We start from the raw sequence: 19,101 nt of genomic DNA on the forward strand, positions 1-19,101 counted from the left end.
GGTGTTTTTTTAAATTTAAATATGGCATCAGTTATAAACACAAATTAGAATTTAATACCATCAATTTATTTTTCCTGATTTAAAAGCGAATAATTGCCTTAATTATTGTATATCTCTTCCTTTCTGATTTGACCTATATATTTTCCATTTTTTAGTAGATATGTTTGTGTAGATAATCCTATTATTAAATATGTCAACGTGATTAATTGCCTTAATTATTGTATGTAACTAATGTCATATTTTAGGAGATATGTTTGTGTAGATATTCCTTATTTAAAAAGATTAATTGCCTTAATTATTGTATATCTCTTCCTTTCAGATTTGATCTTTATATTTGCCATTTTTAAGTAGATGTGGTTGTGTAGATATTCCTATTAGATTTCGTAGATAATTTCTCAATCTGATTAAACATCCTTTTGTGGAGGTATTCTTATCATGTAGTGATTAAACATCCTCTCATCAAGGTATGTCATTTTGCTTTTCTTTTTTTCCCTTTTTTTGAATGAAATTTGATTCCCCATTCCAATAGGCGTAGGTATAGAATCAATATTCCATGTTCATTAATTTTCCATAATAGGGTCCATGTTATTCATCTAGAGGGTGCAATCATTGCAAGGACCAGCTTTGATTCAAAAACATTAGCATTTCCAATTTATAGTCACACTACATATAAGGATATATGTGAGGAAATATGGTTACATGCTTCTATAACACAAGAAAATAAATATGGTAACATGCTACTATAACACAGGCAAATAAATCAATCGCAGCTTCAGTAGATAACTATGCACACAACAACCTGCACACCGACAACTTCCTCATTCAAGATGGCTAGTACATCCTTAACAAATACTCCTGACTTCACTCCATGCCACAGGGGCGACCTACATGCATACATACCAACTTTCACCGGTTACAGCACAACATAATGCAAACATATACAGCAACCTTCTCATGAAGAGGTACGAACCCTATGTGATACGGAGACACCAACTTGAATAGGAACTCATAAAAAGGGTATCCCATTTTTATCCATAATTGTACCACTTACTTGTTCTCTCTTTTCGCCAAATAAACCTTAAGCCTCTTTGCATCAGGAATCGTCATGCACTTACCAACCCGTAGTCTCCAAACACCTATGTTTTGATCTACTGTTGGGTCTTCTTTTTCTTGGAAGGCGATTGTACGACAAAATCATTATCGTCCTTCTTAACAATTTCAGCTTTTGCTTTTCCTTTCTTGGTCCTCTCAGTGATGAAGTCGGCTAAAATAAGGGGTTTTTTGCATTTAGACCTCGACCTCAGGTTCATTGAAATTTGATTCTCATTCTCAACGACTTTGTTACTCGGAGCATATTAATCATACCTGCAATCAAGAACTTGTATAGTCTATCATACCTACTCAATATCAAAAACCTAGAACCATCACAAAACAAATACCTCTTCGTCAGGAGCACACACACCTTTTGAATAGGTAGCAACCACAATACTCATGAACCGTACCAATCGGATATGCTGTTGAACACAGGCAACCCACCAACATCTGATTGTGCAATCCATTTATATCACAAGTTTGTAGAGATATTGACACCAACTTTGAATGTACAGATTAGACTTTTTAATGTGAAGATTACGTAACCTCCAACCCAGAGGAGAATTTTCAATTGCTGAAATCAAGGGTTAAGTAATTCTGGGGCGACGTCTATGGGCAGCCGTTTCATGATTGACTTCCATCGGCAACATTACTGGATTTTATTATCAATACTATTTAATAGGTGAATGGGAAATTTGATAGTGGCAGCTTTAGTAATTCTTAACAACATTGGGTTTTATTATTTATTCTATTTAATAGGTTTTTTTATTTTGCATAAACCTAATTAATTGGTTTGGGTGTATATTAAAACACTCTTATGGATGGGTTTATTCTAAAAGAGGTGTGTCAATTTGGGTGTATAATCAAATTCCCCTTCTGAAAGCTTAGAGTAGTATAACATAGAAGACTTTTTCTTCTCGGTTGTTTCTGGTTCTGTGTTGGTGCTTTGGAGTTTCTGGAGTTAGCAGCTTCTGGAGTTTGTGGTTTCTGAAGTTGCTGTGCAGACAAGGGACGGTTGTGGTTGTCAACCTGTTGCTGAGATAATTATCACTGAAGAACAGAGAGATGGCTGGACAATATGTTGAACCTCTAAACAATGGTAATCATAATGCCCCACTATGAAATTTATATTCTGTGGCTATTGTACGTCTTTTGTGTTATTTTGATGTATTGCTGTTGTTTTCTTTACATCATTTGGTCCTATAAAATGGTCTCCTAAGTCGTAACGGAGCAAGGGGAAGATTGTCCCAAGATTGCTGACACTGACATTTATCAATATCAATATGACGCGGTTGCGATGTCTTGACATAGTTATAATAATCATCTAATTATCTGTCAGGTATTTCTTCTTCAATATAATTCTACTTATTTAACGTTGTAGTACTTTCTAAAGCTGTAAAGCTGTATGATGAAACTTAGAACCTATAATTTTTTAGCTCGGGTCCATAATCAGGAGAGCTAACCATTCAATAAATGCTATTGCAATCCTTATAGTCTATCAAAATAACATCTGCGGTTTAAAGTTTCACATAACATCGAGATATAGTCATTTATGTTTCCTTAACCATATTGTAATGCCCGTTGATCCTTAGGCCCTGAATTATATATTAAAAAGCTGGCTAATGTATTCTCTTTGTTGCTTATTTCTTCAGATGCAGCATAAGTAAGAAAATATTTTTGAGTCTCTCTACTATTGGACCTCCTGGAGAGTCACCTTCTCGGAGAGGGAAAGAGAGGTTAATTAATTAAGACTGCTCTCATCCCCAACATTGTCAAGATTTGCATTGTCCTGATAGTCCCGGTAGCAATGCTTCTACTAATGGTATCTTTACTTCCTTTTGGTGCTTTAATTTCATACTTTTGAAGTACTTTAGGACTGAATCTGAAAATGAAGAATTAATGACTTCAAAAGGTTGTGGCTCTTCTCTATTATATCAGGGGAGTGGTAACTTATTTGGTAGGATTCCTATGCCTTGGAGGAGGGCCAACTGATGAAAGCTCCATCTTCTAGGGAGCCAGACTTGGAAAAAGCAGAAAGGAAGTTCCCGGTTTGTAGTGACTAGTGATCCAGAGATCTATCTATAGGTAACAGGATACTTGGCTCCAATGATTGCCTACATACCCATGTCACTTTCTTTTTCTTGTAAATAACTGAGATGGTGTTTGCAAATACAATGCTGCCTGAGTGAAACTGGAGAGGGAGGGAGGGAGGGAGATTGGCCCTACACATGATGTGCAAGATCATAATTGGTTTTAGCACTAAGGTGCTTTTCTGAAAAGTCTACTGCTTTCAATGTTATCCGTAAGCAGTCGCGGTAAATAATAAGTACCACAAAAACTTATTACTCAAGTTAACTAACTAGCATAAGGTCAATAAGAAACTCAGCATTAACTTCAACAGCTACTACAGCAATCTATGCATCTTTTGATATTTTTCATTGTAACTGCATCATGGGGTGTGAATTGAATTTCTACAAAAATGTTTGAACTGAAGTCCATATATAGTAGTGTGTTTTCCATTTCCCCATTGAAAAACTATAAATAGTATACCACACAATGTGGAACCAGAAAGTAAAATGAGCAATTGAATGTGCATTTATATTCTACTCAATCATAAATCTCGAGTCTACTTTCTTTTTGCATGTAACTTCTGGATTCTCTTCTGACCACAGCTTCAGACTGATAGTAATGTTATTCTTTTTTGTTTTGCCAGTGTATATGTTACAAGTTCACAATTAAATATGGTGCTACCACTAAAGGTGTTTTTACTTTTGTTTAGAATAAGGAATTGAAGAATTAAATGGTCTTAACTAAAGGTCATTGCTTATCTCTATGTTCCATTTAATCTTGACCCTTAGCTACATTGTGGAAAAGATGGAAAGAGAAAGGTGAATTATGATGTGCAATGACGTCCCAGTTGCAGTGCTGCCACTGAAGGTAATAGTACTTCCTTGTGGTGCATTGCTTCCATACGTTTTTTAGTATATGAAAATGGAGAATTAATTACCTCTATGTTTAAGGAAAAGAGATTTCGAGAGAGATTGATGAGAGAATTGTATATTCAATATTGAGAATAGGAGCCCTATATATAGGGATTACAAAGTGCATGTTCTAATGTTGTAAGAAAAACTAATCCAAGTAGGACTAGGAATTCTAGAACCTTCTCTCCTATTACAATCATGGAACTATTCCTAGTTTGATTAGGCACACAAAGTTGATTTCCTTCAACACTCCCCCTTGTGCCGCTCAAATATGGTGGTGACGCTTCATTTGTTGCCTTGTTAAAAACCTTGCTCGAGTGAAAAACCCTGTGGGACAAAAACAAGCTCGAGGAGGAGAAAAAGAGTACAACACATCCTTCACTCTTCGAGATCGAACATGCAGACATCATAACTCCCCCTGATGTCGATATCTCCCCCTGATTGCTACAATCGTGGGAGTTCGGATAACTTTCTCAATCCGATGCTCTTCACATGTTTCTCGAAGGTGGATTTAGGTAACGACTTAGTGAATAAGTCCGCTACATTATACTCTGATCGGATTTGATTCACTTCAATCTTTAGAAGTGATTGTTGTTGCTGATTATAAAAGAACTTAGGCGATATATGCTTGGTGTTGTCGCCCTTGATGAAACCTAACTTCATTTGCTCAATACAAGCTGCATTATCCTCATAAATGCATGTAGGTTCATCCGTGGTAGACTTCAAACTACAACTTCCTCGAATATGTCTAATTATAGACCTTAGCCATATACATTCTCGTTCGGCTTCATGTAGAGCAATAATCTCTGCATGGTTTGAAGAAGTAGCAATAAGGGTCTGTTTTGTAGACCTCCAAGATATCACAGTGCTTCCCATGGTAAAGACATAACCCGTTTGGGAGTGACCTTTGTGAGGGTCAGAGAGGTACCCTGCATCAGCAAAACCCATCAAAACATCATTGTCATTTTGATGTAAAAGAGGGGGGTGAGGCCGGCCACCCTTGGTGGTAGTGGCGGCGTTGGCGGCAATATGGCCGGCCATGGTGTTTTGGTGGACGGTGGCTCCATGCCTAATGGGGTCCGATCCCATTCTTTCGTCATTCCTCTTCTCTCTGTAGGGATAAAATAGGCCCATATTAATCGTACCTCTTGGTATCGAAAGATTGTCTTTACACCAATCCAATGGTGGCGTGTTGGCGCATAGCTATGTCGAGCTAACAAGTTCACTGCGAATGAGATGTCCGGTCTTGTGCATTGAGCTAAGTACAATAATGCGCCTATTGCACTTAAATAGGGCACTTCGGCCTCTAATAATTCTTCGTCCTCATCCTTTGGACGAAACGGATCTTTTCCGGGCTCAAGACTACTGCCAATCATGGGAGTACTCACAGGTTTTGCTTTATCTTCATTAAAGCACCTTAGAATTTTCTGAGTATATGCGGACTGATGGATCAAAATCCCATCACTACGGTGCTCGAGTTCTAAACCGAGACAAAACCGTGTTTTCCCAAGATCTTTCATCTCAAATTCGGATTTCAAATATTTAGCAGTTTCCTTTAACTCATCTAGAGTTCCAATTAGGTTCATGTCATCGACATAAACTGCTACGATTGCAAATCTGGAACTTGTTCTTTTAATGAACACGCATGGGCATATTTCATTATTAATATATCCCTTCCCAATCAAGTAGTCACTTAGACGGTTATACCACATCCGTCCGGATTGTTTTAATCCATATAGTGATCGTTTTAATCTTATTGAAAATGTGTTCCGTGGTTTAGAGCCACTTGATTTGGGTAATTGAAGTCCATCTGGAACCTTCATATATATCTCTGAATCTAGATCCCCATAGAGATATGTTGTAACCACATCCATAAGCTGCATGTCAAGTTTTTCGGAAACTACCAAACTGACAAGGTAGCGGAACGTTATAACGTCCATTACTGGAGAATATGTCTCCTCGTAGTTGATTCCAGGGCGTTGTGAGAAACCTTGCGCCACAAGGCGAGCTTTATATCCAGCCACCTCATTTTTCTCATTACGCTTTCTAACAAAGACCCATTTACGACCAACAGGTTTTACATCTGGGGGTGTCTGCGTTACAGGCCCAAATACCTGTCTCTTTGCTAGTGAATCTAATTCAGCCTGGATCGCATCTTTCCATTTAGGCCAATCCGCTCTTCGTTGACATTCTTCGACAGAGCGAGGTTCGATATCATCATATTCTATAATTCCTTTTGCAACATGATATGCAAATGCATCATCAATAGCCATAGAATTTCTATCCATCATCTCATGTACACTAGTGTAATTCATGGAGATCTCCCTATTCTCTGGAATTGGTTCTGACATTGGAGTGTCCCCCAATGATGTCTCTTGGACATAACCATAATCCGGAATATTCTCATGAGATGGATTATTTACATCGATGATTAATGGATTATTTTGTGCCAAACTCGCTTTCTTTCTTGGGCGAGAATCCATCGAACCTATGGGCCTCCCGCGCTTCCTGGCAGGAGCCGTGGGCCTAGCCACTGTGTCACCCATATAGGGGACGTTGGCGCCATGCTCATGTACTCTTGAGGTGGCGTCATGTCCTCTAGTTTTAGGGACATCAATCCTTGCAGGCACGTTTGCAGCAGGTATGTGTGATCTCGTCACTTTAGCGATATCAGAAAACGCATCAGGCATCGATTCTGCTATGTTCTGAAGATCGAGAATTCTCCGCACTTCAATTTCGGACTGTGCGGTTCGGGGATCAAGATGAGACAGAGTGGGGACAGACCACGACAATTCCTATCGTTCTTGTTGAACATTTATGTTTTTATCTCCCCCTAACGACGAGAAGACTGTCTCATCGAAGTGACAATCCGAAAATCTAGAGGTAAAGAGATCGCCTGTCAAGGGTTCTAAGTAGCGGACGATCATTGGAGAATCATATCCAACATAAATGCCTAATTGTCGTTGAGGACCCATTTTAGTGAGCTGTGGCAGCGCAATTGGCACATAAACTGCACACCCAAATATGCATAAGTGTGAGACATCAGGCTCATACCCAGTCACCATCTGGGATGCAGAAAAGGGTTGAGTGGCAGTAGGCCTCAGACGAATAAGCACAGTTGCATGCAATATGGCATAGCCCCAAGCAGAAATAGGGAGATTGGTGCGCATTACCAATGCTCTAGCGACCATTTGTAGTCGTTTAATGGCGGCTTCTGCGAGACCATTTTGGGTGTGAATATGAGGAATAGGATGTTCAACATCAATCCCAATGGACATACAATAATCATCAAAATTCTTTGATGTAAACTCCCCAGCATTGTCTAATCTTATAGACTTAATAGGATGATCAGGGTGGTGACCCTTAACTTAATAATTTGTGCTAGGAGTTTAGCAAATGCAGCGTTCCTTGTGGACAATAGCATGACATGTGACCAGCGTGTCGATGCATCAACCAACACCATAAAATATCTAAATGGTCCGCAAGGTGGTTGAATAGGTCCACAAATATCACCTTGGATTATTTGCAAGAATGGTATATTTTCTTTAATGTCCTTTGCATAGGATGGTCTCGATCCTAATTTTGCTAAAGAGCAGGCTTTGCAGAATGAATGATGGGCTTGAGAAACAACCAATGAGGATTTTGGTTGAGCCACGAAGTCACAATTGACTTTAGAAGTAGGATTTGGAGTAAAAGGAGCATGAGTGGCGTCAAGGCCACCTTTGGGCCGCAGGGGGACGGCGGCGCCAGCCAAGGATGACCGGTTTTGGGGGTGAACGGCGCCGTGAGGCGCAGGGGCTCCTTCGGGATCCAAAATCCGATTTTTACTTATTTTCGTTCTGGAAAATGGATGTCTGTGTGAAGTCTTTAATATACGGATCATTATATCACGACCTGGGTGTCCCAAACGGTCATGCCAAAGCCTATATGTGTCAGAATCCCATAAATCATCTCTCATAACATGATTGGATTCAATTATTCGAATAGTGGTTGCATACAACCCACTAGATCGACACATAAGTTTCTCTAAGACTCTTTTATGTCCGTAGTCATTAGAGGTGATGCAAAGGAACTCTTGTCCATTCTCACAATGTGTTTCCACATGAAAACCATTGACTCTTATATCTTTGAAGCTCAATAGGGTTCTTCCTACCCTAGGAGCATAAAGAGCTTCGGTGACATTAAAAATTGTGCCATTTGGCAACATAAATTGGGCTGGTCCTCTACCATGAATCAATTGAGATGATCCAGCCATCGTAGTCACTGAAGATCGAGAAGGCGTCATCCATAGAAATAGTTGCCTATTTCGAAGGATGGTATGTGTAGTTGCACTATCCACGAGGCATTCTAGCTCTCCGGGAAACATACCGAAAAATAATAAAGTTCGAAATTAAAATATGTCCAAGACATTGAATAAAATAAATCGATACTTTATTAATAATAGCCAATGATTACATCAAAGTTTCGTGACCAAAATCTAATCCAAATTGAAAATCAAACTTTAGACATATTGTAGTCACTCAATCCGTTTGGTAATTCCAATTAAATATGACCAGGAAAGTAGGAAGAGACGTCAGTAGAGCGAGGCTCACTTAATACCACTAATCTCAAGCTAGTTTCCTAGACATCATACTCAATTGAGTAAGCCTAGTGAGAAAGAGTTAATCCAATAAGTCATTTTATTGATTAAGGCATAGTTGCCATTACATAATTCTTGGAAAAATAAAGGACTATACTAATCAAAATCTGCAGCATCCTTGTGCAATTTCTTATCAGATTTGAAGTCCGCTATGGTGAGATTGACGTTGGCATCATCACCATCTTCTTCTTCTTCGGCAAGATAGGCTTCATGCTCTCCAAAGTCTCTATATGCCTTGTAATGCGCAACTAGTTGATTGCTTGCATTGCATTGCTTGAACCACTACTACAAATTTCCCCATTAGCACCTTTTTTTTGAGCCACTGAAAAATCATGAGTGCCAAAATGAATAGTATTACACTGATATAAAAGATTGGTGTGTTTTTTTTTCATCTCACTGATCATCAGTGTGTATAGTATACAGTTTATGCAAAATATTATTTGTTTAATCCCTATGGCACTGTTAATGGGGTCAAAATTGTAAAATATGTAAGCTCTTCTAGAGACACACATGCTTTTAATCCTTTTATCAGCTGTGGTGATCTATTCTAGCCGTTGGATCAGTGATGATCTGATCGAACGCTCAATTGACAAATGCCCCTTTCCTTCTAATCTCTCTGGAGACTCGAGTTCAGACCTAAAACCAGATCTGTTTTTTCTTCCCCTCTGTCTCTCTCTTTCTCCCCTTCAGAGTTCAAACCTGAACAAGATCTAATTTTTTCTCCCCTCCTTTTAATTTTGGATCTCTCTCCTCTCTAGTGTTTTCAATCTTCTGGGTGACTGTTGCAGTAAGGAAAAGATCGTCTCCCATCACTTGTCAGCTGTTTTCAATCTCAGCAAAGAACTCAAAGCCGCCATTGACGTGCTTCCAAGCTTTGCGTCGAGGTCCAAACGACGTTATTGTCAAGCCAAGGAGGGATTCTCCAGGCCTTATCTTCTCCAGGCCTCCACCAAGGTAGTTCCTATTCCAACTCTTCCTTGTTCTCATTGTTGTTGTTTCTGAATTTAATCTATTTTGATTTGGGTTTTTTGGTGCAAAATGGACCCAGATGGCTTTGGAATCCTATACATTTGGACCGTACAAAATCGGTAGCAGGGAAGTGTTTTACAGCGCTAATCTATCGTATGCCTTGGTTAATCTGTGCCATGTTGTTCCTGGTACCGTTCTTACTCTCTTACACTTATTAGAACGTAGAAATAAGTATAAAGTTGCAATCTTTTTTTTTTTGTTTCTTTTGACCCATTCCCCTTTTTTCTGTGCACGTCATATCCTTTTGTATGGTGTTTCGAGTTGAGGCAAGACATTGTTTTCCTTGTAAAGTTTGGTAGAATTTTTGTGTTTATCTGCTTGTGAATGTGCATTGAGGGATTTTGTTTTTGATTGAGATTGTGGTGAGGCAATACAGAGCTCTATACTTGCAGGTAATCTCAGCCTGGTGGATTTGGGAGTGTTCACTGGTGCCAAATTCTTTCTCAATTTCATATATGTTCTCCTAATGATATTATTACTCTCTTAAATCTAGAACATGCCTTTCATGTCAACAAAAGACCTGAAGCATGAACTAATCATAACTTTGGCATATATTAGATCTCTGTTATACATAACTTAATTTACTGTAATGGTGATGATGTTGGTAATTCATGGAGCAGTAAATTATGTTTTGAGGGAATAAAGCAAGCCTTGGTACTTAGAATTAATTACTAAACTGTACGGAGACATTGATGAATAAGCATGACTTAGTTTTGTATAGTTTTAGACCATCAGTTTACCCTTCACTTCGATCTTCTCTCCCTTCCCTGTTCTTTTCTTTGGTTTTGTTGCCAGATTTCATGATTAGATTGCAAACTTTAGATTATTGTTTATGTAGAATTTATAATGCTGATACTGTGTCTAGCTCTTCTACACAATTATATCAACTTGCCTCTTTCTATTGCTTCAGGTCATAAAAGATGTCTCACTTTTATCTAGGTGGATAACTATTGATCTATATATTCGAGAAGTTGATAGCATGAAATTTGAACTATCCATGAATAGGTGCAGCGATAGCTTGTCAAAACTGGAGCAAGGTATGGGATATTACAGTTCAATTTATTTTTAATAGATGATGACAATACTTGTGAATTATCTGCGGTTGTTTTTAATAATGACAATTTATTTTTAATCTATGCAGGTGCTTGCCCATTTTGTGGTGTTTAGTCTATGATAGGTCACTGCTCAGGTGCTTTTGGGGGTTTGGAAGCTAATGGTAGAGTGAAATCCATACAACCAGGATGGCTCCATCATTCCCTAAACCAATCTGTATGTCTATACTCAGAGTTTCTATGTTAGGTGGTTTTTATTTATGGGGTTCGGAAGCAATTCACAAAGCATTGTCTTAGGTTAATTTCCTTTTATCTGTTTGTTGTTTGTTTATTACTATAGAAATGGCTTCTGATATATGGCTTAGTCATTCCTTAAACAGAAATATTATAGCTAGCAGTTTTGTTTGCTTATCATTATAGCTAGCTTAGTCAAACACACACCTTTCTTTCTTTGTCATGACTTGAATGAATATTTTGGTACCTACTGGGGATTAGATTCCAATTAACTAAGTTCATGAACTGATTTACTTGTGGGCAGGTATTACTTGTTATTTTTCCTTTTAGTTAAGTTAATAGGATTTAAAATTTTGTATGGAATCATTTACCAGGTTGATCCTTTATCTTATTTGATGTTTTACTGTATGCATCCAATAGTTTTACCATAATGTTTCTGTATATGTTTAGATGTCAGTTTGTATCTTTGTTAGAATAAGAACTAACTACTTGATGTTATTTACAGGTTGTCCATATCAAAGAAGAGTTCCAGCTGTGGGAGGAAGAGTCTTAGATGTTTACATTTTGATGGGTACATCTGTAATTTTTTAATCAATGTACTTGTTGTATAAAATATAGTATAAAGTACAGTAAGAATGTAAAGGTGCCAGTTGGTACCTTTTTTTTTAATCCAGCCTCACAAATTTGCCACTGATATCAGTGGCATTCCAAAGCCACTGATATCAGCACTGATTTTGATGCAGCCTTGCCTTGGTTTAAGTTATGTCACTGTTAAATTATTGGTGTGTAATGTCCCATTAGCACCTGCAATAGAGGGGACTGATTTCTCATTAGTGGCTGCATAGTGGCTAATGCCATTAGCCACTGTTATCAGTGTGCTTTGTCCCAATAGGGACTAAAACAAATTAGTGGGGTTTGGGGAAATTTGTAGTAGTGAACCAATGCTCACTTGATCCACATCGATGACACATGTCATTGTGATTGCCTCCCTTTAATTGAGGTGCAGTGTTTGCACTTGGGTGGCGTCCCCTAGGAGGATTGGCGCCATTCCCACGGCCTTGGGTGGCTCCACCACATCCTGGAGCTCCACGGCCTCCTCTCCCACATTGCTATGTATTGCCACGTGTTCATCCTTCATTCTGACGATTACCTTCCTTTGTAGGGCGGTTATATGGACCAAAATGTTCGTTGTGTCCCTTACTTTTAGGGTTCCGCTCCTTGCGCCCTCCTTTGGGTGCATGATTATAATTCGCCTCTTGAACGCTCTTAGTTCCGATAGGCCTTGAATTATAATTCTTCACGAGGATATTGTCATGTTTTTCAGCTACAGACATAACATTAATTAGCTGATGAAACCTCGTGATCCGTCCAGTATTGTACTCGTTTCGATATTGCTTTGATACCAAAATTGCTGAGACGGGGAAGGTGGAGAGAGTTTTCTCAATTAGCTCTTGCTCCGTGACAGGTTAGCCACAGAACCCCAACATGGTTTTGAGGCGTAGAGCTTTTGAATTAAATTCAGCTACAGACTTGAAGTCGGCGAATCGTAGATTGCTCCATTGAACTTTCAAGTCGGGGAGGAGGGAGTCCTTGACATTGCCAAAACGCTCTTCTAGCGCAACCCATAATTCTCTAGCATCCTTGATTGCCATGTACTCCAATCGGAGTGATTTATCCATGTGGTGTCTCATCAAGATGAGAGCGGTGGCATTATTTGTAGCCGTACGCTCGAATATAAGCGCAGGATTTGGTGCCTGAATTACGGGTAGGATCCCTTTTGAAGTGAGATGGTTCTCAACATCCGTGACCCAACTATGATATTCCGAGCCAGTTGAGTCAAGTATAGGAAAGTCAAGCTTCGGCTTCGACATCCTGAAAATAAGAAGAAGAAGAATACTAGTTTCGGAGTCAAAGCTTCCACAACAACTAATAAATAATAAGATTTCCGAGCTATGCTACCAAGAAATCGATTTCCAAGAAATTTTGGATTAGACCGAAACAATGATGTTTATATGGTCATAAATCGATGCTTACGGACGCTCTTAGTTTGAAGTCTTACGGACGCTCTTAGTCCTGTTTGGCTCCAATTTTGTTGCAGCTGGTCAATAGTCTCTTTTCTGCGCGGGCGTGCCAGCACCGTTCGGGTGCGGTCGTCGGGGGTGTCCCTTGACCTGACTTCTTTCAAGCAATTGTGGACGAGGAGAGCACCAACCTCGTCGTGGGGATTCTTTCTGCCTCGTGGTGAGGACTTTGCTGAAGTTTCTTCTTGTTAACACAATCGATACTCAATATTGTAGATCGAGCAGAGCGACATCACCAGGAACTGTTGAGATCTTGCTAAAGCGTGACTTTAGCTTGGCTGGGTTGCTAGGGCGTTACCCTTGCTTGGCTGGTTCTGTAACCGTTGTGGTCGCGGCACTACTGTCGGCTTCCGAGGAGACTAGGACCGAAACACGTTGACAGAGGGTTTGGTGGCACTGAAAGTCGGCTTATGAGAAGACTAGGACTAGGAGTGTGATCACCGCTAAGAGAAAGAGAAGGAGAGGAGTTGCTCTTAGAGAAGTTTGCTCTAGAGAGAACTTAGATCATCTTAGAGATGTTGTTGTTGTATGTGAATGTGTGTTTTAGAATGAGAGGAGAAGGTGTTTATATAGGGAAGAAAAAGAAGAGTGAAATGATGAGTGGAAGAAAAATAATGAAAGTAGATCTAAGTTCACTTGTAAAATATGGAAAAGATAGAGAAAAGATGAAATGAAAGCAAAGCATGAAGGTGCAGCAACATGGAAGTGGTGATGATCTATTAAAGAGATTGTAGAAGAAAAATATATCCAAGGAAAAAGAGAACAGCATCTAGCTTTCTTCATGTGGGTAGGAAACATGAACATGTGAATATTGAGCTGGTTTTAGGTCAGTTTCTGCCCCTTTATTCCTTCAATTATTTCTCCAACAAGACTTCATTATATGCCTTCGACTTCTTCATATGAAATGTTACACTATGAGTTTAGATCATCCTGACAAATTTTCAGATTTTTATTCCATGTGGTTGGGCCGAAAATGCTGCTGGACCTCTTACAGGTCCAGTTTTCCAGTTTTGCTTCTGTAGAAAATTGGGCTGATTGTTTGAAGGTCTTCCACTCAAAAAAAGCTCTTGCACTCTTCATAAGAAATGATTCTTGGGCTGTCTAGAATGGATCTGGAAAGTTTCAGCACATTTCCATTTCATTTGGTTAGTCTGCCACCCCTCCTTCCTTGTCTAGCTCGGTTTTTCCTAGCCGAAGTAGGAAAATATGCTAAAGTTGACTTGTCATACTTCCATAGTAGGCTTTATTTAGCCTCTAAATATATATTTCGAGCTTGTCGACAATATATAGCTTGAGCCACTGATATTGGCTCAATTTCTCCAAGACGTGCCTTGTCAGGCTAAAATGTTCATTTTGGGTCCAAACAAGTCCGAAGTCATAAACAATGATGTTTATAGCTCAATGATGTTTCTCTTGTTGCCTCGTTAAAAACCTTGCCGAGTAACAAAAACCCAGTGGGACAAAAATAACCTCGGTCGAAGGGAAAAAAGAGCACAACACACCCTTCACGTTTCGAGACCATACATGTAGACATCTCCCCCTGATGTCTGCATCTCCCCCTGATGACTACGGTCATGGGAGTTCGGATAACTTCTGTAAACGATGCTACCAACATGTTTCTCGAAAGTGGAATTTAGGCAATGACTTAGTGAGCAAGTCTGCCACACTGTCCTCAGATCGAACCTAGTTCATTTTGATCTTGAGGAGAGTCTGTTGTTGCTGATTAAGCTTGGTGTTGTCGCTTTGATGTAGCCTTGCTTCATTTGTTCAAAACAAGCTGCATTATCCTAAATGCTCGTAGGCTCATCTATGGTAGACTTCAAACCACAATTGTTCGAACATGCGTAATTATGGATTCAATCCATATACATTCACGAATCTCTTCGTGAAGAGCAATGATCTCTGCATGGTCCGAAGATATAGCGACTAGGGTCTATTCTGTAGACCTCCAAGATATCGCAGTCTTTACCCATGGTGAACACTAAACCAGTTTGGGAATGACCTTTGTGTGGGTCAGAGAGATACCCAGCATCAGCAAAACCTTCCAAAACACATGTTGTTTTGGGATGGGGATAGAGGACGCAGGCCAGTGTTGGCGGCGTTCCTGGTGTGTGATGGGACCGAATCCATCATCTCTCTGTAGGGATAGAACAAGCCCATATCAATCGTACATCTCAAGTACTGAAAGATATCTTTTACACCAATCTAATGGTGTCGCGTTGGCGCAGAGCTATATCTTAGCTAACAAGTTTATGGTAAATGAGATGTCCGGTCTTGTGCATTGAGCTATGTACAATAATGCGCCTATTGTACTTAACTAGGGCATTTCTGCCCCTAGTGCATCTTCATCATCATCCTTCGAACGAAGAGGATCCTTTTCAGGATCAAGACTACGGACGATCATGGGGGTGCTTGAAGGTTTGACCTTGTCAAAATACCTAAGCATCTATCAACACGATGCTCAAGTTCCAAACCGAGACATAATCGTGTTCTCCCATAATCCTTCATCTCAAAATCGGATTTCGAGTGTTCAGCGGTTTCCCTTAACTCTTTAAGGGCTTCTAATGAAGATCATGTCCAACATGAACCGCGATAGAATCCGAAACTTGTTATAGAAACGTGTGGGCATATCCCTTCCCAATCAAGTAGTCACTTTAGTGAGCGTTTCAACCTCTTTGTAAACGCGCTCCGTGGTCTAGAGCCACTTGACTTGGGTAAATGAAGTTCACCATGAACCTTCATGTATATTCCGTATCTAGATCCCCATAGAGATACGTAGTGACCACATTCGTAAGCTGCATGTTCAGTTATTCGGAAACTACCAAACTGACAAGGTAGTGGAGTGCAATGACATCCATTACGAGAGAATATGTCTCATCGTAGTCGATTCCAGGGCGTTTTGTGAGAAGCCTTGCTCCATAAGGCGAGATTGCCATCTCTTTTTCTCAACACGCTTTCTAACGAAGACCCAGTAGTCAATAGGTTTTATGTTAGGAGGTGTTGGCATCACTAGCTCGAAAACCTTCCTATTCGTTAGAGAATCCATCTTAACCTGGATCGCATCTTTTCCATTTAGGCCAAATCTCTCTACGTTGGCATTCATTCATCAACGGAGCGTGGTTCGATATCATCAGACTCAACAAACTCATGCGCAATGAAATGCGCGACTACATCATCAATTATGATGGAGTTTCTATCCCACATCTCATGTACACTAGTGTAAGTTTCATAGAGCTCTATATTCTCAGGAATAGGGTTCTAACGTTGAGGCATCCCCCAACTATAACCATAACCCGAAAGATACTCATGAGACGGATTTTGAGTGTCGATGATCAAAGGATTGGAATGTGCCAAAGTATCCTTCGAACCCACGGGCCTCCCATGCATCCTAGCTGGGGCCATGGCCTGTAACGCCAGAGTGCCACTCTCTATGGCGTTGGCGCCATGCCTACCTCTGTGTAGGGTGGCGCTACGTCCTCTCGTAGGGACGTCCATCCTTGCAGGCATGTTTGCAGCATATTTGTGTGATCTCGTCACTTTAACAGGGATCGAGATGAGACATAGTGGGGACAGACTACGACAATTCCTGTCGTTCCTGTTGAACATTCGTGTTCGTATCTCCCTCTAACGACAGGAAGACTGTCTCATCAAAGTGACATCCGCAAATCTAGCGGTAAGGAGATCGCCTAGCAAGGGCATTAAGTGGCGGACGATTGTTGGAGTCTCAAATCCAACTGAGTTGCTCATTCGTTTGTAAGGACCCATTATAGAGCGATGTGGCGGCGCAATTGGCACATAAATGGCTCACTCAAATGTGCGTAAGTACAAAATACTTGTACCCAGTCACTAGCTGTAACGCAGAGAGACATTGAGTGGCGGTAGGTCGTAGGCGAATTAGCATAGCTGCATGCGATATTGCATCACCCCAGGCGGATATTGGTGTGCATTACCAATGTCCGGACTACCATCGTAGTCGTTTCCGCGAGACCATTTGGATGTGCTCATGGGAATATGATGTCCAACATCAGTCCCAAATGCAATAACTATTGAAAGTCTTCGATGTAAACTCACTAGCATAGTCAAATCCAATTGACTGAATAGGATGATTCGGGGAGTGAGCCCGTTGTCATATGATGTGTGCTAGGAGTGGAGCATAAGCAGCATTACAAGTGGACAATGGCACAACACGTGACCAGCGTGTTTGCATATCAACCAACATCATGAGATATTTAAACGTCCGCAAGTTGGTGGAATCAGTCCACAGAATCCCTACGGATTCTATGTAAGAACATAATGAGTATTTTCATATCCTTTGCATAGGACGGTCTCAGTCCTAATTTCCCTAAGGAACGGGCTTTGTAAAACGAGCGAGAGGCTTTAGAAGCAACCAATGAGAATTTTGGTTGGGCCTGAGCGTCTGAAACGCATATTGAAGCAAAGTTTGTGACTACATCACCCATCATGGTGTCATGACCATGGGAAGTGGCATCCATGGCGTTATAACCATGGGGATTGACATCCATGGCGTCATGGCCATGGGTAGCGCCATATATGGCGTTGTCACAAGGGACTTGGGCGGCCATATGGCGCCCCAAGACAGCTGCAGCGCCAGATGCTGCAATTGTTGCGGTCTTGCTAAGTCCAGGAACCAATTTTTGATTCTTGCTTCATTTCGCTCGAGGGTGTCCATGTGAAGTCTTTAGTAGACGGATCACCATATCATGACCAGGGTGACTTATCCTGTCGAGACAAAGCCAATATGTGTCTAAATCCAAGAGATCTTCTCTCATAACTTTATTGGATTTAATAGCTCGAATAGTGACATAGAGTCCACTAGAGAGACACATAAACTTCTCTAAGATGCGCCTTCGTTAGCAATCATTAGAGGCATTACAAAGGAACTCATTTCTGTTCTCTACATGCGTTTTCGCATGGAATCCGTTGGCTATCCTTAGGTGCGAGTTGCCCTAGGAGCGTAGAGAGTTTCTGTGACATTAATCAAGGTGCCATTTGGCAAAGAGACTTGGGCTATTCCATGTCCTTGAATTAATACTGATGGCCCAGCCATCGTAGTCACAAAGTAACATGCTCATGAATCAAAATGGAGTCATAATGAAAAGAACTCAAAATTTTATTCATAAGCCAACGGAGTACATCATTGTCTCTTATCCATTAGGAGAATCTAATCCAAATGCTTAGCTAGTGCAAAACAATGGTAGTTGTCTAACTTCTTTCGGTAATTCCAACGCAAATGTGACCAGGTGAGTAAGGAGATGTCGGTGGAGCAAAGCTCACTTAATTACCACTTATCTCAAAACCTTCCTAGACATCACATTTACATTGAGTACTCCTACTTTGAAGAAAGACTAAACCATAGGCATCTACTACAAAAATAATATAGCAATTGCCTACATCTCTTGGAAAATAAAGACTTAAACAGAATTGGCGATCTATTGATCCCAGCTAGATTCGTAGTCTTCAACCCTTCACTCTAGATCATCTTCTTGATCTTCTTGTTCTACATAGTGAGCTTCTATTGCTTCACAAATATGCTTTGTAGGCGGTGACAAGTTCTTCACAAGCTCTACAAATGTGTGCCCAATGATCAGACACTCCACATTGAGAACATACATCTCTTTGCTCAAACTCCATTGATTGAGGCGCTTTGAAAGCGTCATTTAGATGGCTCTTAGTGTTGGTGGCGCCACCAACATGGCCAGAGGCGTTGCCTCCCTCTCTCTTTCCACGTTGACCTCTTCGGTTCCGTTTTCGCCTATATTGGCGGTTACCTTCCCAAGTAGAGCGATTATATGGACCAGAACGTCCAGAAGTATCCCTAAGGTTAGGGTTTCGCTCTTGGCGCATTCTCTTAGGGGCGCAACTATAATTGGATTCCGGAATATGCTCTGTTCCCACAGATCTCGAATTATAGTTCTTCACAAGGATGTTGTCATACTTTTCAGTGACATTCATAGCTCCAATGAGCTCATGAA

The 19,101-nt window shown here is 40.4% G+C and overlaps 2 long non-coding RNA genes across 4 annotated transcripts; both read left to right on the plus strand.

Moving 5' to 3' along the window:
- The first annotated feature begins 219 nt into the window (after positions 1-219).
- On the plus strand, positions 220-3,847 carry LOC133714688 (uncharacterized). Of its 3 annotated transcripts, none has more exons than XR_009848788.1 (4): positions 220-2,191; positions 2,313-2,431; positions 2,745-2,914; positions 3,031-3,442. It is a non-coding gene; the product is annotated as an uncharacterized LOC133714688 (long non-coding RNA). The 3 variants fall into 3 exon arrangements; XR_009848789.1 differs by lacking the exon at positions 220-2,191 and adding an exon at positions 3,806-3,847 and having other exon boundaries at positions 2,201-2,431; positions 3,031-3,177; XR_009848787.1 differs by lacking the exon at positions 220-2,191 and having other exon boundaries at positions 2,201-2,431.
- A 6,287-nt stretch (positions 3,848-10,134) lies between these two features.
- Positions 10,135-11,616, plus strand: LOC133714690 (uncharacterized). The gene is made up of 3 exons (XR_009848794.1): positions 10,135-10,778; positions 10,883-11,010; positions 11,533-11,616. It is a non-coding gene; the product is annotated as an uncharacterized LOC133714690 (long non-coding RNA).
- The last annotated feature ends 7,485 nt before the right edge of the window (positions 11,617-19,101 follow it).

This window comes from Rosa rugosa, chromosome 6, assembly GCF_958449725.1.
Source record: "Rosa rugosa chromosome 6, drRosRugo1.1, whole genome shotgun sequence".
Classification (NCBI taxonomy): domain Eukaryota; kingdom Viridiplantae; phylum Streptophyta; class Magnoliopsida; order Rosales; family Rosaceae; genus Rosa; species Rosa rugosa.